At 36.7% G+C, this 26,662-nt stretch overlaps 1 protein-coding gene and 1 pseudogene across 2 annotated transcripts in view; both read left to right on the forward strand.

Annotated features, from left to right (window-relative positions):
* The window catches only part of NTN4 (netrin 4), a 126,653-nt gene that overhangs the window by 48,019 nt on the left and 51,972 nt on the right, over positions 1 to 26,662 (forward strand). The gene's annotated exons all lie outside the window — the stretch shown is intronic.
* LOC112863712 (aspartate aminotransferase, mitochondrial pseudogene) lies at positions 1,436 to 2,971 on the forward strand (annotated as a pseudogene).

Below are 26,662 nucleotides of genomic sequence, written 5' to 3' on the forward strand. Positions count from 1 at the left end.
TAGTTTGCAAACACTAATGGATCTCTGAACTCACATTGCTTCAAATAAAGCATGGACTAATTTGTAATACCTAAGATAATTGGGTTCAAGTATGATTGAAATAGAAAATAACCCAGGGGCACCTCGGGGGCTCAGTTGGTTAAGCATCTGACTTTTGATTTCAGCTCAGGTCATGATCTCACATTGGTTCGTGAGGTTGTACCCCAGGTGGGTCTCCATGCTAACAGTGTGGAGTCTGCTTGGGATTCTCTCTCCCTCTCTCTGCCCCTCCTCTCCTAACTAAGCAAACATAAAAAAAAAAAAAAAAAAAAAAAAAAAGAACCCAGACATTCTAGACACATGTCAATCTACTAGACTGTAACTAGAAAGTTTATGTGAAGTAGGGCACCAATAAATTTCTGCCACTAAGTGAATTAGTGAAAGGAGAGCATGCAGGCTGCAATGGACTGAATGTTTGTGTCCCTCCAAAATTCATATGTTGAAAACCTAATCACAGTGTGATGGTATGTGGAGGTGGGGCCTTTGGGAGGTAAGTAGGTCATGAGAGTAGAGCCCTCATGAATGGGATTAGTGGCCTTAAGAGCTGAGAGAGCTAGCTAGCTCTCTTTCTGCCACGTGAGGATACAGTGAGCAGTCAGCAGTCTGTAACCTGGAAGAGGGTCTTTATGAGAACCCGACTATGCTGGCACCCTGATCTTAGACTTCCAGTCTCCAGAACTGTGAGAAGTAAATTTCTTTTGTTCATAAGCCACAAGCTGGTCAAGGGATAAAATCTGGAAAACTACAAGCTGAAGACCAACCACACTGGCCACACAGGCTACCTGAATGTGGTGACTGTCTCTCCGGATGGATTCCTCTGTGCTTCTGGAGGCAGAGATGGCCAGGTCATGCTGTGGGTCCTCAACGAAGGCAAGTACCTTCATGCACTAGATGGCAAGGATGTCATCAATACCCTGTGATTCAGCCCCCACCACTGTGGCTCTGTGTTGCCACACGCCACAGCATTAAGATCTGGAACTTTAAGGTCAAGATCATTGTAGATTAGCCGAAACAAGAAGTTATCAGTATTAGCAGCAAGGCAGAGCCACCCCAGTGTACCTCTCCAACCTGGTCTTCTGATAGCCAGACTGTTTGCTGGCTACCCAGACAACCTGGTACAGGTGTGGCAGGTGACCATGGGCAAAACCTAGAAATATATGCTAGAGCTTTAGAAATTAAAAAATGGCTTTCTGACTTAAAAAAAGGGAGAGGGAATTCTATTAACTTTGCTAAACTTGAAAAGAGATAAATACAGAGTTATGAGAAACTTCTATAAAAGTCTCAAAATATAACTATTCTATACAGTCTTCTGCCAGCAAGAAAACTGTCAGGCAATGAGCCTGAGCCCCATGTTTGCACCACTGGCCCTCCACTCCATTCTGCCACTACCCACTGAACCTCTTGTTGCCACCTGGTACTGCTGCACTCTGACAGCATCCTCTCCAAAATCACCAGTCTTCCACCTCAGCCTCACCACCTGGTCTCTGCAAGAGTCAGCTCCTGGTGGGCCCATGTGGAGATGGGGCCTCCAGATCCCATCCCGAGAGTCACAAAATACTGTAAGAGAGACACCAGTAGCAGAAAGAATCTGGTAGGAGGTGTCTACCAGTATAGGAGAGCCTTATGTCCTCCCTAGCATCTGGAAGGCAGAGGCCCAGACTGATGTAAAAAATATGGACAAAGAATATCTGCCCATTGCAGGACTGGCTGAATTTTGCAAGACATCTATAGGACAGACCCCGGTGGAGGACAGCAAAGAGTTGAAAATTGGCCAGTATATCACTGTGCAGACCATTTCTGGAATTAAGGCCCTGGGTATCAAACTGGTTTTTTGCATAGATTTTTTTAAGATCAGCCAAGATGTCTCTTCCACCCAAACCATCAGACATACTGACATGCAGCTGCAAGGTTAACAATACTATGACCCCCCCCCCCAGTCTTGTGGCTTTGACTTCACAAGCACTATGGAGGACATTTCAAAAATGCCACAGCAAAGTGTTCTTCTGCACACCTATGCCCACAATCCTGTGGAAGTGGACCCTCATTCTGAGAAATAGAAGGAAATAGCAACAACAGTGACAAAAAGAATCTCTCTACGTTCTTTGACATGGCCTACCAAGACTTTGCCAGTAGTGATGGTACCAAGGATGCCTAGGCTGTACACCACTTCACTGAAGAGGGCATTAATGTTTGTTTCTGCCAATCCTATACCAAGAACATGGGCTTATATGGTAAGTGTGTGGGAGACTTCACTGTGGTCTGTAAAGATGCTGATGAAGTCAGAGGGGTGGAATCACAGATGAAGACACTGATCCATCCCGTGTATTCCAACCCTCCTCTCAATGGAGCCCGAGTTGCCTCGACCACTCTGACCATCTAGATTTTCAAAAACAATGGTTGTTAAGAAGCGCAAGTCATGGCCAGCTGCATCATTAGCATGCAGATTCGGCTGGTCTCCAACCTCAAGAAGGAGGACTTCTCCCACAATGGGCAGCACATCGCTGACCAGACTGGCATATTTTGTTTCACAGGGCTAAAGCCCAAACAGGTGGAGCAGCTGACCAAGGAGTTCTCATCTACATGAGTCAGCCTCATCTTTGTAGCAAGGATCATCTTGGACAACTGGGCTATCTTGCTCATGACATCCACTCAGTCACCAAATGATTTTCCTGATGAGGGGGAACAGAGTCAACTGTCCTGTCTTCAGCCTCTGTATTTGTGAGATTCACAGGATGAGGGAGGGTGGAGGTGACTGGCAGATCATTTCTTTCAACCACTCAGTGAATGAATGTTGCTCAGAAAATAACATGTAGTTAAACAGGACAGGGGCATCTGTGGCTGGTGTCTGGAACTGTGTGGCTTGAAACCAAACTCTCCCTCAGCTTTTTATCTATAACTTTTCTAAAGTAGTTTACATGTATAAGAGAGTCACATTCTTAAAAGAAAACCATCAATCATGCCATTGTAATATCGCAGAAGCTTTAACTGAAGCACCTTATAGTGTTAAGAGTTCCTCTGTGGACCCAGCGTTGAGACATAGCCCTTGTTAAAGGCTTTGTGAGAAGACCTAGTCCTAACATTAATGGTCAGCCTGTTTATCTTCCCGTGACTGAGCAATCTTATCAATAGACCATGTTACTGAAATCGTGTTTTATGAAAACCAGAATCTACTGCCACTGCAGCAAGGAAAATTAAAAATGCTGTTTCCTATCTTGTTTAAGAAAAGAGAAAGAAGTTTCTCCCTTTTTAATGTTTCCAGGCATTTTAATGTTCCTCTCTTTTCCCTTATCCCTGCTGTTCTTTGCCTACGGCACAAAGATCTCTAACTAGCCTAGATTTTCATCCTGTTCTACTGCCTGATTGGCCATCAACCCCATTTTCTCAGGATCTATTTATTTGAAGAGTAAAGGACATAATTTGCTATTCATCCCATACCCTCGTCTTTCTCAGCAATGAATAGTGGAAGAGTAGGCAACTGCACTTTATTTCAGCATCCTTTTCTTTTTTTAAAAAAAAATTTTTTTTTCAACGTTTATTTATTTTTGGGACAGAGAGAGACAGAGCATGAACGGGGGAGGGGCAGAGAGAGAGGGAGACACAGAATCGGAAACAGGCTCCAGGCTCTGAGCCATCAGCCCAGAGCCCGACGCGGGGCTCGAACTCCCGGACCGCGAGATCGTGACCTGGCTGAAGTCGGACGCTTAACCGACTGCGCCACCCAGGCGCCCCACCGCATCGTTTTCGATGATTGAATGTTCAATTTTCTTCCACTGGGTTTTGCCTCTGCACGGTGGGACCTCATACTTCTGTTCAGTGTGGTTGTACAGTCTTGCATCTCACATCATGAGTTGGGTAATGCAGGGTAATACTAGGAAAGAGGATATTCTGGACCTTGGTTTTAACCTTGTGTGCTGCCAGCTGGGCTCAGGCTTCACCCTTTGGAAAGATAACAACCATCTGTTCTAATCATGTAGACTTATTGCAGCCTGGGTTCTCTGTCATAATAAAGTTACTGTAGGATGACCTTTCCCATCCCCAAAAAGAAAACTGGTAGCCTATAGAAAGGATCTGGATAACCAAGTAAAGGGGGTTATTTAGTAAGTGTTTTTCATTTTAAAAGGATGTTGGAATGAGAAGTCTCCATCCTAGAAGACCTTAGGGGATTGAAACTTCACTTCCTTACTAATCTCAGGTCACTCTGAAATTGGAAGCAACTTCCTTTTAAAATAATACTAGTTTGGGGGCGCCTAGGTGGCTCAGTTGGTTAGGTGTCTGACCTTTGATCTCAGCTCAGGTCTTGATCTCAGAGTCATGAATTCAAGCCCTGCATTGGGCTCTATACTGGACATGAAACCTACTTAAAAAAAAATAATACTGGTTTTGTGCCATGCTGCTTCCCAATTTTCATATCAATTTCAGCAGCAGTGGTGGTAGCCCCTAGTACTGTAACTACAGCATGTGCCAAAACCAGGCAAGATCAAGTCAAACTTAGAGCCAGGGCAGGGTAAGGGAGAAGAAACAGGCTAAGTGGCCAATGGTATGTTGGCTTCCAGGATCCAGTTCTATGAAAATCCTTGTCTCTACTTGCTTAAAAAAAGTTATTTTTGTTTTTTAAGCCATAAGCAATTGGACCAGCAGACGCTTATGATTGGAAATAGGAATAGTTCTAGTTTCAGATTTTTCCCATCCCTAAGCTTAAGTGCATTTTATTTATTTTTTTTATTTTTTATTTTTTAAAAATTTTTTTTTCAACGTTTATTTATTTTTGGGACAGAGAGAGACAGAGCATGAACAGGCGAGGGGCAGAGAGAGAGGGAGACACAGAATTGGAAACAGGCTCCAGGCTCCGAGCCACCGGCCCAGAGCCTGACGCGGGGCTCGAACTCACGGACCGCGAGATCGTGACCTGGCTGAAGTCGGACGCTTAACCGACTGCGCCACCCAGGCGCCCCAAGTGCATTTTATTTTTATGTATTTTTTTCTGGATTATAAAGAGTTGGTATTAAATTTGGGAATGATTGCCTCTTTTAAATGTGATATTCTTATTTCCATAACTGCTTAGGTGAGCAAATTGCACATTAAAAGCATACTCTTTTGTGTAATTAATTAATAACATGGCCATAAGGCCAGTTGTCCTCCCACATTTGTATGAACACTATTCATTTTACATATGCAGGTATAAATAACTGGATTCATAAATTGTGCCTGTACAATGGAAGGTAGCCTCTTGAAAAACATTATTCTTTTACTAGTCAGTTTGTCATAGGTATGTGTGTATAAATATAACATTGTTTAGCACAGTTTTTCTTATAGTTGGTGGTCCTGAACCAGTGGCACTGGGAGCATTACCTGGGAACTTGTTAGAATTATCAGTTCTCAATCAGAAACTCTAGAGATGGGGCCTAGGTGATTTCAGTGCTTGCTAAAGTTTGAGAGCTGCTGCTTAATAGACTGTGCCCATTCATCTACAGCTCATATTGTTGTCAGGATGAGTAATTAATTAATGAAGTCTGATTTTATGCGCTAGCATTTTTGATGGCCAATGACAATTAAGGAAGTTAATGGAAATGATACTTAATCTGTTTCTCAAGTTATCTAAGATGTTAGGGTCATTTTCTCCCTGTGAGAGAGGGGAGCAGAAAAAGGCACAAAGTGCAAGTTGGCACCCTCATTTACTTTGAAACACTCTTCCTATGTCTTTTACTACCACCTTCATGCTTCCCCTTCTTCCCAGATACATTCTCAAATACATTCCATTTATTCTTTACCAGTTCAGATTTTTCTCATCTGTTCATTTTACTGGAAGGCAGAACAGTGAAGTAATTAAGACCCTAGCTTTGGAGTCAGATCTGGATTTGATTCACCACACCATTTGCTAAGTTACTCAGTCTCACTGAACCTCAGTTTCCCAAGAAAATAAGATCTACCTTATATAGTTATTGTGAGTTTTAAAATTATGATAGCCTGTGCCTGGCATATAGTAGCCACTACTGACATTGCTATTACTATATTGTATTACCCCAGCCACTTCTACTTCTTCTCCCACATACACTTCTTCCCCGTAACAACAAAAATAAATCGTAGCTTATGTGCTGTTTGACATGTTCACAAGGTTGGGTGTTTGTGACAAGGAAACTTTGACTCCAGTCTGCTTGGATCCCAGACATTATGCAAAAAGGAGATCTTAAGCTTTTTCTCTTTGCAGCTGGAAAGGACTGATGTAGTTCTCTTTTTCCTAGCAGCTGGTGATTTTACAGCTGTTGGATGATGGATGGTAATAAGGAACATGGAACATTTCATTGTTTTAGTAACATATCATTCATTGGATACCACAGAAGCCTTAGAATACTGTGAAGAATTGTTTAAATACCTTGCTCTATACTTGTTAAGGTGGATTTTTCCTTTGTAATCAGAAACTCATTATAAAAGAGTTATCAATATTTTAACTGGTGTATTCTAAAACTAAGAGTAAACATTGAAACCATATGTAGAACCATATAGTGGGGTTTGAGGAAAATGTCACTTAGCTACCTAACTCTGTAAGGCAAGTGTTAGAATTACTCATATAGTTTCATTACAAACATTTTTCTCATCTGAATCTGAATACATTATATATTTATGTTTGCACATCTCATATATCAAGTTTTATATTGTCAGAACAGGTTTAAGACTACATTTTTCATCTTCAAAAAAATTTTAAATGTGCTGTGGAATAAGCCAAAAATAATAATTAGAAACCTCTTAACTCTTCAAGGAATTAAAGAAAAGAACAAGGGCTTGAAAACAGTAATGAAGGCAGCAGCAATCCAATCATTTCATTTGTCACATTAGGATCTGGAGGAAAGGGTAATCCTATCACCAAAATGGTGCACAGTGTTGTGTTCCAAATATTAACAAACTTATTATGAAGCCTGCCAATTTGATACAGTTAGTGTGAGATTATCCTTAATCCATTTCAAGGTCTTGACCTTCTTATTTTAATGTTCCTGAGTGTTACTATGTTATAGCTTTGTCATTAGTCCCTTGGCAATGAGTAACTACAGATACCATAGAAGGTGTACAGAATGTTGATTATACTTCATTTACTACCTTGTGTTTTCTAGTAGAAGGACAAGCTAGTAAAATATGTTCATGGCTGGAAATTGTTAGTGTTTTGATTGTAAAACTTCCCAAGTAATCTAGCTTTATTTTCGCTTAAGACAGCAAGATATACTTTTTCTCTTAGTGGCAAAAGTGGCCTAAGTATATTCTTTTTATTTGAAGATCAGGAAACCAGAAGACTTCATTCATTACAAAACGATTTTTGCACTCATGAAAGAATTACCTATGGGGTTCCTTTCAAAGGTTTTCCCGGAATGTTTAAATATTTATTTGCAGGTCTTTGACTATTTCACAGAAAGGTTAAATGAAAAAACAACTGAAAACTAAATTGTTGGTGTCAGAGCTGACATTTCTGAAAGTAAAATATAAAGTCAATAGAAACGTGAAATTGGTTCTCCAAAATATAATATATATACGATTCAACTTTTCATGAACATGCTTTGCAGAAAGTGAAACATCTATATTTATGTCAAAATTGGAGCATTTTTCAGATACAAAAATAAGTTTCTTTAACAAGTTTGAGCAACTAGTAGAAATTTGGGAAGAAACAACTTAAATTTGACATTTTTCCTACTGTAAGTACTTGTCAGATATTCAAGGTATATCTCACTTTGAAAATTTTTCTTATAAATATTTCTTTTTCAGTGTAGCATTTTTGGATCCATTCTGCAGATATCTGGGAGATCTCTGGGTCTGCAAGGCCTAGTCGTGCCGTTTCACTGCTAATATAATGAGGAGGTGGTGGTGGTGGGGGGGAGCTACATGGAAAGAGAAAAGCTGAGGTTACAGATAGATATCTCACTTCTGGTTCACAACCCCAGAACTCATATCTCTGTGGTATTTCATTTGCGTCTTGCCAATTCTGTAAGAGCTGGAAATGTACTTCAATTTGTCCTAAAACAATTACATTCAGTAGAAGATAAGCTGTAATTTAAGTCCTTATTCCCTCTTACAAGAATTTTTAGTCACCAGACACACAAAGTTAAAATACAAACACACACACACACATACACACACACACACACAGTGTCCTAATGATTCCACAAGACAGAAAATTCATAGCTATTTCAAATAGTGAGGAAAACAAGGTCTTCTAATTTTGGCATTAAAAGCCTTAAAGCTATAATTGAAACTACAATTGTGTTATATCTTAGCAATGTAAATATGTTAATGGAATAAAATATTACATGTGTGGGGATATGAAAGGACTGTAGTATTTATTAACTCATAATAAGATTTTTTTTAGCCATATGGAATTCTGATACCTCTTTAGCACTTTAGCTTTTTAGATAGAAATTAAAAACAGAGAAAATTATGGTTTCAAAAACTAAAATATATTTTTAGCTTTAAAGGAGTTCACATATTAGAAATGGGAAAATGATTGCATTTGTTCCACTATTAAATATTTTATATATAATACAAACAGTTATGAAGTTTGTAAGAGTAAACACTGATCAGACGTCCTTTGCCTTTTATTTTTGCATTTCTAAGGGCACCACTACCAGGCATGTAATTTGGCTGGCTCAGTCAGCTCTCAGAATTCCTGAAGGGTAGAGGTTTCTTTGTTTCCCAGATAAGGCTCTGGTAGGTATTAAAATTAAAGAGAAGGTGGAATCATAGTATTTCCATAGCATAGTATTCTGAAAAGAGGTTAAATATTGTAGTTATAACATATTTATCTTTTAATTCTTATTTGCCATTTAATTCAATTCTCATGTGTAAAAAAAGGGGGGGTGGGCACTTAACTCTGTGAGATTACACAGGCATAGGAGCACTGAAGAGGAATGTGCTCCAAACTGTGCCACCCAATTTCACTAACATAAAAGATGAGGAATTATAGCTTATGCTATCAAGCAATTAGGTCATTAGCGGCCTTGAAAACAAAACTCAAATCATTCTTCAGGCCTCTCACAGTCCCCTGTACTACTCTTTTATTTTTTTTTTTTACATTTATTTATTTTTGAGAGAGAGGGAAAGACAGAGTGTGAGTGGGGGAGGGCAGAGAAGAGGGAGACACAGCACCTGAAGCAAGCTCCAGGCTCTGAGCTGTCAGCACAGAGTCCGACACCGGGTTTGAACTCACGAACCGTGAGATCATGACCTGAACCAAAGTCAGATACCGTGAGATTGTGACCCGAGCTGAAGTTGAGTATGCTCAACTGACTGAGCCATCCAGGCGTCCCTCCCCTGTACTACTCCTAATTAAAATACTTACTTCACCGTATTGTAATTATTTTCTTACATATCCAACTTTCCCTATCTGCTAAGCTACTTTCTTCTTTAATGGCACATACCGGAACATTCACAATGTCTAACATAAGTTCAAAAAGTCCTGAATTGCTAAATGAATTAATTAATCAATGGCATTTTAAAGTTAAGAGATTCATTTCAGTTAATAATGTCAATAATATTAACAGTAACGACTGTTCTTGATTGTGTCACATTTCTACACACATTTTTTCTTTAAATCCTCGAACAAATACATGGAGCTGTTATTATTACCTTATTTTATAGGTAGGAAATTAGGTCTTGCTTTAAGGAATTTGTCCAAAATTATTGAGAGCAGTGATTAGGAACCCCATGTATCTAATTCCAAAATTTATTCTCTTTATGTCACATTTATCCTCATAATGCTAAGGAAAAAAATCTCAGAACTCTTCAGTAGAGTTTCATCTATATTAAGGTGCTTATTGTTTTCACTGATAATTATTGTGGTCTTATTAAGGCAATAAGATAAAGACTTTTAAGATCATCTAGAGAAAAGGAAATCCTGTCAAACAAGCTTTGTAATAAACATAATCATACAAATATAGGAGTGTCAGATGGATTACTGTATCTTTGATCCAGACTCACATTTTCTCAGAGAATAACTAAATTATCTTCAGTATTTCTTTTTAATTATTTATTTCTTAAAATTGAGGCAAAAAAGCACATAGTGAGACCATTTCCAATATTGCCATTGTTTTTCTTAAAATCTTTTCAGAATATAGATGACATAAAATGCTTTGGGACATTTTTAACATGATTTTCTTGGTTATACAGAAAAAAATTGTAATAGAAATTCACAGTTATATCATCTATATTAAATTTTAATTTTTAAAATGTCATTCCAATCTTAATTTCCTTTTTTCTTAATATAAAAAACTTTAATTATCCAATCATAAAACATTGGTTTATAAATAATATAGCAACCAAAAAAACCATTTACAAAGTAACTAACCTATGCCACTAAGTTAACCTGCTACATTTTGTTACTAAAAGACCTGAAGTCACAAAAGATCTGTGAATCCATCTGTAATCTGGTCTTCAGATTACAATGGGATTGAGATGGCTTTGCCAGAAAATTAAACTGTTATCATTCAATATATGGAAAGCAAGATCCTGCTCACAGTGGTTTAGATATTAAATAATAGGTAATTATAAAGTTTAAAATGTTCAACTTTTAGGAATTAATTATATCAGTCTAACACAGTAATACCTGCTTTAATGGAATGCTCAGAGACCAAAGAGCTTCTATAGCATGAAGGTATCTTAAAACAGTTTTTTTTTTTAAGATTTCAACAACTTTTATGCCATTTTGCATAAATTGTATGACTTGAAGAACAGAATAATAAAATTTATAAATATTAAGAGACAAACTGCCGTGACATATCAGCTGTCCCCCAACATAATAAATAGTACAATATTAACACTTAATTTATTATACTAGATATTCAGAAAGATTGCTTTTCAAATCCTCCAACACCTTTATACTATGAAAGTTTAATTTTGCTTTTTAATCAAAATAAAATCTTAAAATATTTTTGTCTAGACATTGTTAACCTAGCTGTGACTGTAAGTATTAGAAGGAGCAGTTATACTTCCCTAGTAAGGAAAGAGAAGAGCAGCATATTCTTGGCTATAATATTTTATTGCAGTAAAAATATAGATGACTATATATTTTAAGATTCAGGATTAGTTTAATATCAGAAAATCAACCAATATAATACACCATAATAATAAAACAGTGGATAAAAACCACATGCTCATCTCAATGGATTCTGACAAAATTCAACATTCTTTCTTGACTAAAAAGGGAAAAAAAATCGACAAAGTATATATAGAAATGAACTTACTCAACATGAATAAATGCATCTATGATAATCCCAGTTAACATCATACTTAAAGGTGAAAGACTGAATGCTTTCCCTACAAAGATCGGGAATAAGGCAAGGATGCCTGTTCTCATAACTTCTACTTATTATTGTACTAGAAGTTCTAGCCAGGGCAATTAGGAAAAAAAAAAAAAAAAAAGAAAAGAAAGAAAGAAAAAATAAAAGGAAAAGAAATAAAAGGCATCCAGATTGGAAGGAAGAAGTAAAACTATGTATGTTCACAGATGACATGATCTTATATGTAGAAAACCCCTAAGAATCCACAAAAAGAAAAAAAAAATAACAACAGCAACAGCCAAAACAACTGTTAGAGCTCATAAACAAGTTCAGCAAAGTTGGATATAAAAGAATACATAAAAGCCAGTTGTGTTTCTATACACTAGTGATGAATAATCCAAAAATAAAATTAAGAAAACAATTCTGTTTACAATAGCATCAAAAAAAGAATAAAATACTTTGGCATAAATTTAACCAAGTAAATGTAAGACCTGTACACTGAAAACTCTGAAATATTCTTGAAAGAAATTAAAGATCTAAATAAAAGGAAAATCATCCTGTGTTCATGGATAGGAAGGTTTAATATTGCTAAGATGGAAATAGTCCCCAAATCAATATACAGGTTCAATGAAACCCCATCAAAATTCTAAATGCCTTCTTTGCAGAAATGGACAATCTGAAAGGAAAGGGACCTTAAATAGTCAAAACAATTTTGAAGAACAATGAAGTTGGAGGGCTCACACTTTCCAATTTCAAAACTTACCACAAAGCTACAATAATAACAAAACAGTATGGTACTGGCATAAAGATAGACACAAAAATTGATAAGATAAAGACTCCAGAAATAAATCCATACATCTGTGGTAAATTGATTTTTAACAAAGATGTCCAGATTATTCAATGGAAAGAGTCTTTTCAATAAATGGTACAGGGACAAGAGAATAACCACATGCAAAAGAATTTGGACCCCTTTCTTACACCACATACAAAAATTAACTTATAAGGTATCAAAGACTTAAATGTAAACCTAAAATTATAAAACTCTTAGAGGGAAACAAATGTAAGTCTCTGTGACCTTGGATTAGGAAATGGTTTCTTAGATTTGACACCAAAAGCACAGAACAACAAAAGAAAAAATAAATAAATTGGACTTCATCAAAAGTAAAAATTTTTGTGCATCAAAAGATGCTATTGGGGTTCCTGGCTAGCTCAGTTGGTAGAGCATGCAACTTTTGATCCTTGAGTTATAAGTTCAAGCTTCACACTGGGTTTGGAGATTCACTTAAAAGTGAAAAGACAGAGAGGGCAAGATGGTGGCCAATTAGAAGGACCCTAGGTTCACCTAGTCCCACGAATACAACTAGGTAATTATCAAATTATCCTAAATACCCCAGAGATTGACCCAAAGACTGGCAGAACAAACTCCATAATTAAAGGTAGAGAAGAGGCAATAATGAAGAAAGTAGGAAGTATGGAGACTTGGTTCAGGAGAGAAAGAGATCATGGCCACTGCAGTGGGGAGGGAGCCATGGTCATGGAGAAGGGTAAGAGATGGACAGGGGAGTGAACAGGGAAGAAGAAGCCTCACAGTAATTTGCTTGAAAAATGAGAGGGACTGAATTTCATGAGTTCTTGCAACCAGCAGGGCTTAAAGCCTGGAGTTTTAAAGGTCAGTAGGCTTGGCTCAGGGAAAGCCCCTAGGGCATTGGGGCTGCTCTTGGAGAGAAGACAGAGCAAACAGCCCTTGGACATACAGCATGGAAACAGCGATCTAAAGAACCCCTTAGGCACACAGTGGGCAGGTTATTTACTCATCTCCCAGCAAGGGGCAATGTTCACAAAGACACCCTTCCAGGAACAAAGGAACTGGCAGGTGCCATTTCTCCCCCACCCTGCAGTACAAGCACAGGGCCATTTGTGAGAACCAGTACAGTAGTCACTACCTAACTTGCTTACATCCAGCCCTGCCCCACAGTGTTCTGGTGGAACTGCCCTTCCAAGTCATACTTGCCTTAGTACCAGTGCAACAGGCTCTCTCCCCCAGACCAGACCAAACTCCCACCCACACTGTCTCAAGATCTGGGAATTTTGCAGGTTCCTGCAGCAGTGGCAATAGATCTCATTTCACAAGCAGACCAGAGCACATCTAGTTAAAATCCACCACATTCAGGCCAGGGATCAAACACTGACCACAACAGGCAAAGAGAGACTCTGCAGACAACTGGCCTGAAGGATAAAGTGGCCAGAACACAACAGCAGAGCACACATCGGAGATACTCCCTGAAGTGACAGACCTGGGGAACAGGGCACTACAAAACCTCTTCTTCATAAGGTCAAGAAGAGGCGACATAGCTGGCTTTTCTAACACAGAGAAGCAGGCACAGAGACTCAGACAAAATAAGAAAACAAAGGAATTTGTCTCAAATGCAAGAATAGGAAAAGGCCATGGCCAGAGATCTAAGTGAAACAGATATAAGTAACATGCCTTATACAGAATTTAAAGTAATGACCATAAAGATACTCACTGAACTTGAGAAAAGAGTGGAAAACACCAGTGAGACTCTTAACACAGAGATGAGGAATAACATAGTATAAATAAAGAGCTCAGGGGCGCCTGGGTGGCTCAGTCGGTTAAGCGGCCGACTTCGGCTCAGGTCACGATCTCACTCCGTGAGTTCGAGCCCTGCGTCGGGCTCTGTGCTGACCGCTCAGAGCCTGGAGCCTGTTTCGGATTCTGTGTCTCCCTCTCTCTGACCCTCCCCCATTCATGCTCTGTCTCTCTCTGTCTCAAAAATAAATAAACGTTTAAAAAAATTAAAAAAAAATAAATAAAATAAAGAGCTCAATAGACAGTCAGAAACATTTGATGGAATGAACAGTAGGCTAGAAGAAGCAGAAAAACGAATTAATGACCTAGAAGACAAAGTAAGGGAAAGTAATCAAGCTGAACAAAAGAGAGCAAAAAGAATTATGCAAAATGAGAATATACTTAAAGAACTCAGTGACTCCATCAAATGTAATAACGTTTGTATTATAGGAGTCCCAGAAGAAGAGAGAGAAAAGAGGGCAAAAAATTTTTTTGAAGAAATAGTAACTGAAAACTTCCCTAGTCTGGGGAAGGAAACAGAAATCCAGATTCAGGAGGCATGGGGAACCCTCAGCAAAATCAACAAAGGCAGATCCATACCAAGGTGTATTGTAATTAAAATAGCAAAACATAGTGATAAAGAAAAAAATCTTTAAAGCAGCAAGACCAAAGAAGACAGTAACATACAAGGGAAACCCCAAAAGGCTATCAGTGGATTTTTCAGCTGAAGCTTTCCAAGCCAGAAGAGACTGGCATGATATATTCAAAGTGCTGAATGGAAAAAATTTACAGCCAAGAATACAGTATCCATCAAGGCTATCATTCAGAATAGAAGGAGAAATAAAGAGTTTCCTAGACAAAACAAAAACAAAAACAAAAAAACCTAAAGGAGTTTATGACCACTAAACCAACCCAGCAAAAAATATTAAAGGGGACTCTGTGAGTGGAAAGGAAAGATCAAAAGTGACAGTATGAGGGTAGGAAACACATAAGGAATAAGAATAAATATTTCTAAAAAAATCAGTCAAGGAACTCACAAAATAAAAGGATGTAAAATATAATAAAATATACCTAAAAATGAGGAGAGGAGTGAAGAATGGATTCAAAATTAAATGACCACCAACTTAATATAGACTGCTATATGCAAAAGATATTGTATACAAACCTAATGATAACCACAATAAAAACCACTAATACAAATGCAAATAAATAAAGGAAAAGAAATCCAAATATATGACTAAAGAAAACCAGCAAACCATGAAAGAGAGAAAGACAAGAAAGAATCAGAGAAAATCTTCAGAAGTGACCACAAAACAAGTAATAAAATGGCAATAAATACATAGTTATCAATAATTACTTTGAATGTAAATGGACTAAATGCTCCAATCAAAGCCAAGGTGACAGAATGTATTTTTTTTTTTAAAAAAAGGAACCATCTACATACAGCCTACAAGAGACTCATTTTAGACCTAAGATACCTGCAGATTGAAAATGAGGGGATATAAAAACATTTATCTTGCAAATGGATGTCAAAAGAAAGGTGGAGTAACAATACTTATATCAGACAAAATAGACTTTAAAACAAAGACTATTAACAAAAAAGGACACTATATAATATAAAAGGGACAATACAAGAAGATATAGAAGACAATACAATACAAGACAAGACAATACAAGAAGATATAACAGTTGGCCTCCACCCAACATGGAGGCATCAAATGCCTAAAACAGTTACTAACAAACATAAAGGACCTAACCGGTAATAATACAATAGTAGGGGACTTTATTTATTTATTTATTTATTTTTATTTTTTAAATTTTTTAATTTTTAATGTTTATTTTTGAGATACAGAGACAGAGTGTGAGTGGGGGAGGGGCAGAGAAAGAGGGAGGCACGGAACTCAAAGTGAGCTCCAGGTTCCATGCTGTCAGCGCAGAGCCTGATGTGGGGCTCGAGCTCGTGAACCATGAGATCATGACCTGAGCCAAAGTCAGACACTTAACCAACTGAGCCATCCAGGTGCCCCAATAGAATGGGACTTTAACACCCACTTATATCAATGGACAGATCATCTAAACAGAAAATCAATAAGGAAACAATGGCTTTGTATGACATATTGGACCAGACGGATTAAGAGATATTCAGAATATTCTACAGCATTCTACAGCAGCAGAATACACATTCTTTTGAAGTGCACATGGAGAATTCTCCAGAATGGATCATATATTTTGCCACAAAACAAACCTCAACAAATACAAGAAAATCGAAGTCATAACATGCACTTTTTCTGACCACAGCACTAAAAATTAGAAGTCAACCATAAGAAAATATCTAGGAAGTCCACAAATACATGGAGGTTACATAACATGCCACTAAACAATGGAAGGGTCAACCAGGAAATAGAAGAAATAAAAAATACATGGAACCAAACAAAAATGAAAACTGGATGGTTCAAAACTTGGGATGCGTCAAAAGTGGTTCTAAGAGGGAAGTTTATAGCAATACAGGCCTACCTCAAGAAATAAGAAAATATCAAATAAACAATCTGACCTTACACCTAAAGGAGCTAGAAAAAGAAGAACAAACAAAACCTGAAACGAGCAAAAGGAATGAAATAATTACCATTAGAGCAGAAATAAATGATACAGAAACCAGGAAAACAATGGACAATAGAATAGATCAATGAAACCAGGAGCTGGTTCTTTGGAAAAAGTCAATAAATTGATAAGACCTATCAAGAAAAAGAGAGAGCGGGGCACCTGGGTGGCTCAGTCAGTTAAGTGTCCGACTTTGGCTCAGGTCATGATGTCATGGTTCATGAGTTCAAGTCCCATGTTGGGCTGTGTGCTTACAGCTCAGAGCCTGGAGCCTGCTTCAGATTTCTGTGTCTCCCTCTCCCTCTGCCCCTCCTCTGCTCGTGCTCTCTCTCTCTCTCAAAAATAAACATTAAAAAAAATTTTTTTTAAAGAGAAAAAAGGAAAGGACCCAAATAAATAAAATTACAAGTGAGAGAGGAGAAATAACAATCAACACCACAGAAGTACAAACAATTATAAGAAAATATGAAAAACTATATGCCAAGAAATTGGACAATCTAGAAGAAATGGATAAATTCCTAGAAACATGTAACCTACCAAAACTGAAACAAAAAGAAATAGAAAATTTGAAGAGACTGATTACCAGCAAAGAAATTGAATCAGTGATAAAAAAAAAAAGTCCCAACATATGAAAATCCAAGACCAGATGTCTTCATAGGCAAATTCTACCAAACATTTAAAGAAGAATTAATACCTATTCTTCTCAAACTAGTCCAGAAAATAGAAAAAGAAGAAAAACTTTCAAATTCATTTATGAGACAAGCATTACCATAAAGATACCAGAGAGAGAGAGAGAGAGAGAGAGAGAGAGAGAAGGAGATACAGGCCAACATCCCTGATGAATATAGATGCAAAAATCTTCAACAAAATACTAGCAAACTGAATCCAACAATACATTTTAAAAAGTCATTCACCATGATCAAGTGGGATTTATTCCTGGGTTTCAAGGGTGGTTCAATATTCACAAATCAATCAACGTGATACATCACATCAGTAAGAGAAAGGATAAGAAACATATGATCATTTCAGTGGATGCAGAAAAAGCATTTGACAAAGTACAATATCTATTCATGATAAAACCCCTCAATAAAGTAGGTTTAGAGGGACATATCTCAACATAATAAAGGCCATATATGAAAACCCACAGCTAACATCGTCCTTCATAGGGAAAAACTGAGAGCTTTTCCTGTAAGGTCAGGAACATGACAAGGATGTCCACTCTCACCACTTTTACTCAACATAGTACCTGAAATCATAGCCACAGCAATCAGACAACAAATTGGAAAGAAGACGTCAAACTTTCACTATTTGTAGATGACATGATACTTTATATAGAAAACCCAGAAGACTCCACCAAAAAACTGCTAGAACCAATAAATGAATTCAGTGAAGTCATAGTATTCAAAATCAATGTACAGAAATCTGTTGCTTTTCTACACACCAATAATAAAGCTGCCAAAAGAGAAACTTGGAAAACAATTCCATTTGCAATTATACCAAAGATAATAACATATTTAGGAATAAACCTAACCAAAGAGGTGAAAAGACTATACCCTGAAAATGATAAAACACTGATAAAAGAAATTGAAGACAACACAAAGAAATGGAAAGACTTCCAGGCTCATGGACTGGAAGAACAAATACACGTTAAAATGTCTATGCTACCCAAAGCAATCTACACATTTAATGCAGAATTAATTTTCACAGAACTACAACAAATCATGAAAATTAACAAATTAATTTTCACAGAACTACAACAAATCATCCTAAAAATTTGTATGGAACCACAAAAGACCCTGAATAGCCAGAGCAATCTTGAAAAAGAAAAGCAAAACCAGAGGCATCACAATTCCAGACTTCAAGTTATCCTACAAAGCTATAATAATCAAAACAGTATGGTACTGGCACAAAAACAGACACATAGATCAATAGAACAGAATAAAAAACCTAGAAATAAACCCATAATTATATGGTCAATTAATCTTTGACAAAAGAGGAATCAATATACAATGGGAAAGAGAGTCTCTTCAATAAATGGTGTTAGGAAAACTGGACAGTAACATGGAAAAGAATGAAACTGGACCACTTTCTTACATCATACATAAAAATAAATTCAAAATGGATTAAAGACCTAAATGTGAGACCTGAAACCATAAAAATCCTAGAAGAGAGCACAAGCAGTAACTTCTCTGGCATCAAATGTAGCAACTTTTTTTCTAAATAGGTCCCATGGGACAAGGGAAACAAATGCAAAAACAAACTATTAGGAATACATCAAAATAAAAAGCTTATGTACAGTGAAGGAAACAAGAACTCTAAAAGGCAATCTACAGAATGGGAGAAGATATTTACAAATGACATATCCTATAAAGGATGAGTATCCAAAATATATAAAGAACTTATACAACTCAACTCCCCAAACACAAATAACCCAATTTGAAAATGGGCAAAAGATATTAACAGACATTTCTCCAAAGAAAACAAACAGATGGCAAATAAACACATGAAAAGATGCTCAACATCACTCATCATCAGGGAAATGCAAATCAAAATCACACTGAGATATCACTGCATACCTATCACAATGGTTAAGATCAACAGGTGTTGGTGAGGATGTGGCGAAAAAGGAACCCTCTGGCCCTGCTGGTGGGAATGCAAACTGGTGCAGCCACTCTGGAAAACAGTATGGAGGTTCCTCAAAAAGTTAAAAATAGAACTACCCTACTATCCAGCAATGGCACTACTGGGTATTTACCCCCCAAAATATAAAAACACTAATTCAGAGAGATACATGCACCCCTATGTTTATAGCAGTATTATTTACAATAGCCAAGATCTGGAAGCAGTCCAAGTGTCCACTGATAGAAGAATGGATAAAGAAGATGTGGCATATATATACACAATGAAATATTCAGCCATAAAAAAGAATGAAATCTTGCCATTTGCAACGATGTGGATGGAGCTAGAATGTATTATGCTAAGTGAAATAAGTCAATCAGAGAAAGACAAATACCATATGATTTCACTCATATGTGGAATTTAAGAAACAAAACAAATGAGCAACGAGAAAAGAGAGAGACAAACCAAGAAACAGATTCTTAACCATAGAGAACAAACTGATGGTTACCAGAGGGGGGGAACAGGTGAAATAGGTGATGGGAATTAAGGGGTGCACTCGTCGTGAAGAGCACCAAGTGATGTATGCAATTGTTGAATCACTATATTATACATCTGAAACTAAAATGACACCATATGTTAACTATACCGGAATTAAAATAAAAACTTTAAAAAAAAAAAAAAGGAAAGATGACTGTATGAGAAACAACCATATTTCAAGCAGAAAGATTTCAAATAAATTTTTAATGTCTAAAAGAAAAAAAAATGAAGAGACAATCCACACAATGGGAGAAAATATTTACAAATCATATATATCTGATAAGAGTCTAATATCTAGAATATATGAATAGGTCTTATGACTCAAAAATAAAAAGACAAATAACCTAACTTAAAAATTGGCAAGGTTTGAATACACATTTCTCTTAGGAAGATATGCAAATGGACAATTAGCACATGAAAAGATGCTCAACATCCTTAGTCACTAAGGAAATGCAAATCAAAACCACAATGAGATACCACTTCACACTCACTAGGATGACTATAATAAAAAAGATAGATAGTAATAAATGTTGACTAGGATATAGAGAAATTTGGAACACTAATACATGGCTGATGAGAATGTAAAATGCTGCTGCTGCTGCTGCTGCTGCTGTGGAAGACAGTCTGGCAGTTCCTCAAAATGTTTAACATAGAGTTACCATATGACCCAGGAATTCTGCTCCTCGGCGTATACCCAAGTGAACTGAAAACATATATCTACATAAAACTGTGGACATGAATATTCATAGCAGCATTATATTATAGCCAAAAAGTGGAAACAACCCCAATATTCTTCAACTGATGAATAAACAAAATGTGGTTTATCTGTACAATGGAATATTACCTTATCAAAAATAGTGAAATTATGGAAGGAGCCCAAATGTTCAGACTGATAAATGGATAAAGAATGGATATATAATGGAATATAACTTAGCCCCAAAAAAGAATGAAATCTTACCATTTGCAATGATGTGGCTCGAGCTAGAGTATATTACGCCAAGTTAAATAAGTCATTCAGAGAAAGACAAATACTACGATTTCACTCATATGTGGAATTTAAGAAACAAAACAGATGAACATAGGAGAAAGGAAAAAGAGAGGCAAACCATACAAGAAACTCTAAACTATAGAGAACAAATTGAGTTGCTGGAGGGGAGGTGGGTAGGGGGATGGGCTAAATGGGTGATCAAGTGATAAATTACTAAATTCTACTCCTGAAACTAATATTACACTATATGTTAACTAACTAGAATTTAAATAAAAACATTAAACATAATAAGCAAACAAACAAGTAAATACACACACACAAAGAAAGCTATGTATTTTTTTAAAAAGGAGTATTATTCAACCATAAAAAGGAATGAAGTACTGATGCTACAGCATGAATGAACCTTGAAAAGATGCTAAGTGAAAGAAGCAAGACCACAAAAGACCACATATTGCATTATGCCTTTTGTATGAAATGTCCAGAATAGGCATATCCATAAGGACAGTAATGGTTGCCAGGAGTCAGGGAGAAATGGGGAGTGACTGTTTAATGGGCATGAAGTTTATTTGGTGTGTGATGAAAATGCTCTGGAATTAGACGATGGTAATTACTGCCCAACATTTTGATATACTAAAGACCACTGAATTGTATACTTTAAAAATGGTTAAAATGATAAATTTTTTGTCACATGAATATAATTATAATAAGAAAAATTAATAGCTAAACACAAACGAAAAACTCCATGGCTGGTTACATAGGAATTTTGCAGAATTTCTTTTAAAGTCCTGGTCATTAAGCTGATTGTTTTTAAAAGCAATAGCTTTGAATGGGTGGGTGTTAAAGAAAACTAATTCTTCTAAATGCTGTGGCTATCGTTTTCTGGCCATATACAGATGATCACAGGTTTCTTTAATGACTCTGCATTCTGACAGAGTTGCCAAACAAGCATAATTTTTTTATATGAGAATACTCAATAATGAAACTACATTTTATAAGATTCACCTAGAAACAAGCACTTTTGCAATATGAAAAGCATCTGAATGAATTAATTAATTCAACAACAAAAGACTATGGAAGAAAACATGCTCTAGCAACTGGCTTCTTGTACTACAATCAGGGGCTCATTTATCTTAAACAAGTCAACTTTTGTAACACCCTCTGTACTGTATAGAATACTGAGTGACAGTCAAACAGAGCTGTCAAGAAAGAAGGAAAACAGTGGGAAATGTGAACTAGAGTGAATTAAATTAAAAAAAAAAAAGAAAAAAAAAACTTTGTAAGAAAATGCAAAATAGTCTGTGACAAGGAATTTTCCTTTATATAACCAGAAGCTATGTGAACACATTGAGCAAGTGAATGTCAATGGGATGAAAAGTACTTATTAATCCCCCACAGCATTTCTAATAGAATTTACCTGGCCCCCAACTAATTATAAAAACCATCTAAATCCAAAAAGACATTGAATAAATCCTCACAAATCCTTCCTTCATTCTCATGTCAAACACTGCTTGACAGATAAGTTACTTACAAAATGAGTTCTACTAGTTTTTACCTTCACTTAATTTCCCAGGTTCTTGTCTCATAGTTATGTGTTAATAGTTTTAACAGCATATTAGAAGTTATTATTGTTAATTCCACCATCTTTTTCTAAAATTATTAAAATTAAATAGGTACTAAGAAATTGGAAGTGATATCCCTTTTCCCCTCAAAGAGTTTATCATGAGAAGTTATTTTAGGTGTTGGTGGGAAGGAAAAGAATCCTCATGATTACATCACTGTTCTAAGATGGAGCCTCTAATATTTTAGGACTGTCTTGGGAGTTCTGTCCCCTGTATTTTTTTTTTAATTTTATTATTATTTTTTTTTAATTTACATCCAAATTAGTTAGCATATAGTGTTACAATGATTTCAGGAGTAGATTCCTTAGTGCCCCTTACCCATTTAGCCCATCCCCCTCCCACAACCCCCCCCCCCCCCCCGTAACACTTGGTTTGTTCTCCATATTTATGAGTCTCTTCTGTTTTGTCCCCTCCCCACTTTTATATTATTTTTGTTTCCCTTCCCATACGTTCATCTGTTTTGTCTCTTAAAGTCCTCATATGAGTGAAGTCATATGATTTTTTTCTTTAATTTCACTTAGCATAATACCCTCCAGTTCCATCCATGTAGTTGCAAATGGCAAGATTTCATTCTTTTTGATTCCGAGTAATACTCCATTGTATAGATATACCACATCTTTATCCATTCATCCATCAATGGACATTTGGGCTCTTTCCATACTTTGGCTACTGTTGATAGTGCTGCTATAAACATGGGGGTGCATGTGTCCCTTCGAAACAGCACACCTGTATCCCGTGGATAAATGCCTAGTAGTGCAATTGCTGGGTCGTAGGGTAGTTCCATTTTTAGTTTTTTGAGGAACCTCCATACTGTTTTCCAGAGTGGCTGCACCACCTTGCATTCCCATCTGTTCCCTATCTTATCACTGATTTGCATTGTCACCTTGGGAAAGTTTCAGTGTATAAAGACAAGTGCAAAGTGAAGTTACAAAAACAAGACTTAACTAAGATCAAATGAAGAACAGAGATGAAGTGGCTCAAATGGCTATGTAACAACCATCCTAGAAACTTAATACAGTGACCACATAGCAATTTGGCTTGAAAGAAATTTCAAATTACTTAGCTATACACTGATATAGTTTCTCATACAGTTTTATAGAAAACTCAAACTTTGCCTAAGGACAAGAAGTATAGCAAGAATCTAATAATATTTGCCAATCTTCTCTTGTTCTATATCTTACAGCTGAACAAATTGTGGCTGTTATAGAGAAGCTAATTTGATATTATAAGGCAAGAAAGCCTTAGATACACTGAAATAAATGTCTTAAAATCATAGTGTCTGACTTTATTGTCATTGTACACATGCAAATCTCAAACCAAATTATGCATATAATCTAGCTCTGTTCACTTATAGGATTTATCCAAATAAACATGTCTATTAGACATCATTTTTCAAAGCCCAGTAGTCAGAAGTAATTCTTAAAATCCATTGGAAACAGAGAATAAATAAACAGTTCTATGCAATGAAGTAATGGTGGGGAAAAAATTGCATACGTACACAATAGAATGATCTTATCTAAATGTAATCTTCATAAGCCTCCTGGGCATCACAATATTTAGTTCAATGCTATTTGTAATTTTAAGGCAGAAATATTTATTACAGTCCCCAGAGGAAAGATAAAGTACCTGATGATACTGAAAAGAGGAAGCTAGTAGAATTAATCTTTTGAAAATATAAGACATTCAAAACCCATTTAGCTATACAAAGCAAGTTGAAATTCCACTTTTAGAAGTACATGCTTAAGCAGTCTTGATAGAAGAACTTTAGGATAGATGAACACATGTGGGATAAGAAATGGCAGTGTTAAAGGGTAAGTTTTTCAAAAGTGAAGCCATGACTCTCATACAGATATAAATAAACATAGGTCAACAATTTTATTTAACTCATTAATTAGTGAAGACGTTACAACTTGTTCAAAGGAAAATTCAAAGAACCATACATACAAAGACAAAGAATATTGAATATACTTACAAATAGATGCAAAGCATCTTTCTCAAAAGATGATACCTTTAAAGATGGGGGGCTTCTCCCAGAGGAATAGGACTAATAATCCACTCAAGGCCAGGACACCCATGAAATGGCTCACTTTGAGTCCAAACCAGCCTCTGTCCTGAAGAGCTCTTAAGCCCCTGGAAATAAAGAAAAGTAGTCCCTATCCCTGGACTTGCAAAAAGAAGAGATTTTTCTCTTTGTTCTAGAAAAGCATTACTCAGAAAGGTGAGAGAGAATCCTACCTAAAATTACTCAAGGACCCAAAATTTAAACTACAGTGCTCACTTACAACAAAACAAAACACTATTGTAACAATAGTACATTTTAAAACAATGGGAATATTTTAAGACCTTCTTTCACTTGGCTTTTAAAATGAGGTTACTTTATTAGCAATATTTTTAAATACAAAAGTGTTTTGCAATTTATTTGAAAGACCCAGATTATGCTTTTCTCTGCCCTGAAGCAGTTTCTGCATTCTTTTATGCAGATAGGTAGGTTTGGGAGGTTGGTTTTTTTGTTGTTGTTGTTGTTTTTGTTTTTTGGTTTTTTGGTTTTTTTGCTTTCTTTTGTCTTGGTACGTTGAAAGATAACCCACAAAACTTGATTTTTAGTTCTTAGTTCTAGCTGTAATACTATTAAAAAAAGATCTGCTGAACCACATCTTTGAGTAATCTTGGAATAAATGCCCGTAATTTGGAGTACACAAAGTTGGTAGCATTTGGAAATTTTATGTGTCTTATATGTATGTTTCTGAATACTCCTGATTTTTTATGGTGAAGAGCATGCACAATGGCACAAATAAACTGCCACTTAGATACACAAATCACAGTTTGGGGGCTTATGGAATTTTGTACATGAAAAAATGGAAATAACCCAGCAACCTGAATCTCAAAATGTATCTGAATCAGGTTATGCAGTGTTCTCCTTAACCATTCTCCATAACCTAAATTAATACTGACTATAAAAACCATCACACTATGTGTTATTACTATCCCTACCACATCACATCTAATAGAGTAAATAACATAAAAGAGGTGCTATCCACAAAGAGCAAATGTTTAATTAGACTTCATTTACATTCCTGTTATCATCTCCATTTGTAAATTTATTCACTGGAGTTTGATAAGTAAAACTTGCAGTGGCCCAGAGATGCCCCTAGGAGGCATCAGAATTTTCAGTGCTCAGATAGGTTTTACATTGAACCAAGGAGATTTTTAAAAGTATTCTCCATCTCAACGTACCCTAAACTTTTTGAAGCCAGGTGAGGGAAATGGGGGGCCAATCTTCCTGTATTCCCCTATCTCCAAAACTGTGAGGCTTCTCCCAGAGGAATAGGACTAATAATCCACTCAAGGCCAGAACACCCATGAAATGGCTCACTTTGAGTCCAAAACAGCTTCTGTCCTGAAGAGCTCTTCAAGGACAAATTGATTTGGAACACAGCTATTTTATTTTATGTTTTTAATTTTTTTTAACATTTATTTATTTTTGAGAGACAGAGAGAGACAGAGCATGAGCAGGGCAGGGGCAGAGAGAATGGAAGACACAGACCCTGAAGCAGGCTCCAGGCTCTGAGCTGTCAGCACAGAGCCTGTTGCGGGGCTCAAACTCACAAACCGCAAGTTCACAACCAGAGCTGAAGTCGGACGCCGACTGAGCCACCCAGGCACGCCCTGGAACACAGCTATTTTATTTAGGTAACACCCTCAAGGGACTTGGCCAAAGCAGATCTCTCAAAATCCTATTCCCCAGGGTTTTTATCCTAGCATAGGTTAGGGATTAAGACTCATAACCGACTGCCAGAATTCAAATACAACAGCTCCACCACTTCCTGGCTTTTGTAACCTTAGGCAAGTCATCTAAACTCTTCAAACTTCAGTTTCCTTTGTGAAATGGCAATGATAATTGTACTCACCTTATAGGGTTCTTGTGTACATCCATTGAGTTAATGCTTATATAATGAACCAGAGCAGTGCCCAGTACATAGTGCTACTCAATATTAGCTTCTACTACTACTATTGTTGTTATTATCTTGTTATTATTTATCCTCCTCATCATTATTGTTATTATCTTCCACTACTACTATTGTTGTTATTATCTTGTTATTATTTATCCTCATCATCATTATTGTTATTATTACTCTCCATGAATGACCCATGTTCCTTAAGCTTACAAATCTCCCAGAGCAACTATTGATGACTACTAGAGATAAAAACATATTTACGAACATGCCTTGCCCAGTTGTGAACTACTATATACCTTATAGGAAGCACTCTAGACAAACCTGAATGTGTTTCAATCCTACTCTACACAAAATACTGTTTTGTGACAAACAACTGAAAGTATCCCGTTCCCACTTTAAATGTCTTTTTTTTAATGTTTATTTTTTTGAGGGGGGGGAGAGAGAGAGAGAGAGAGAGAGAGAAAGAG

This window comes from Puma concolor, chromosome B4, assembly GCF_028749965.1.
Source record: "Puma concolor isolate L17-30 chromosome B4, mPumCon1.1.hap2, whole genome shotgun sequence".
NCBI lineage: Eukaryota > Metazoa > Chordata > Mammalia > Carnivora > Felidae > Puma > Puma concolor.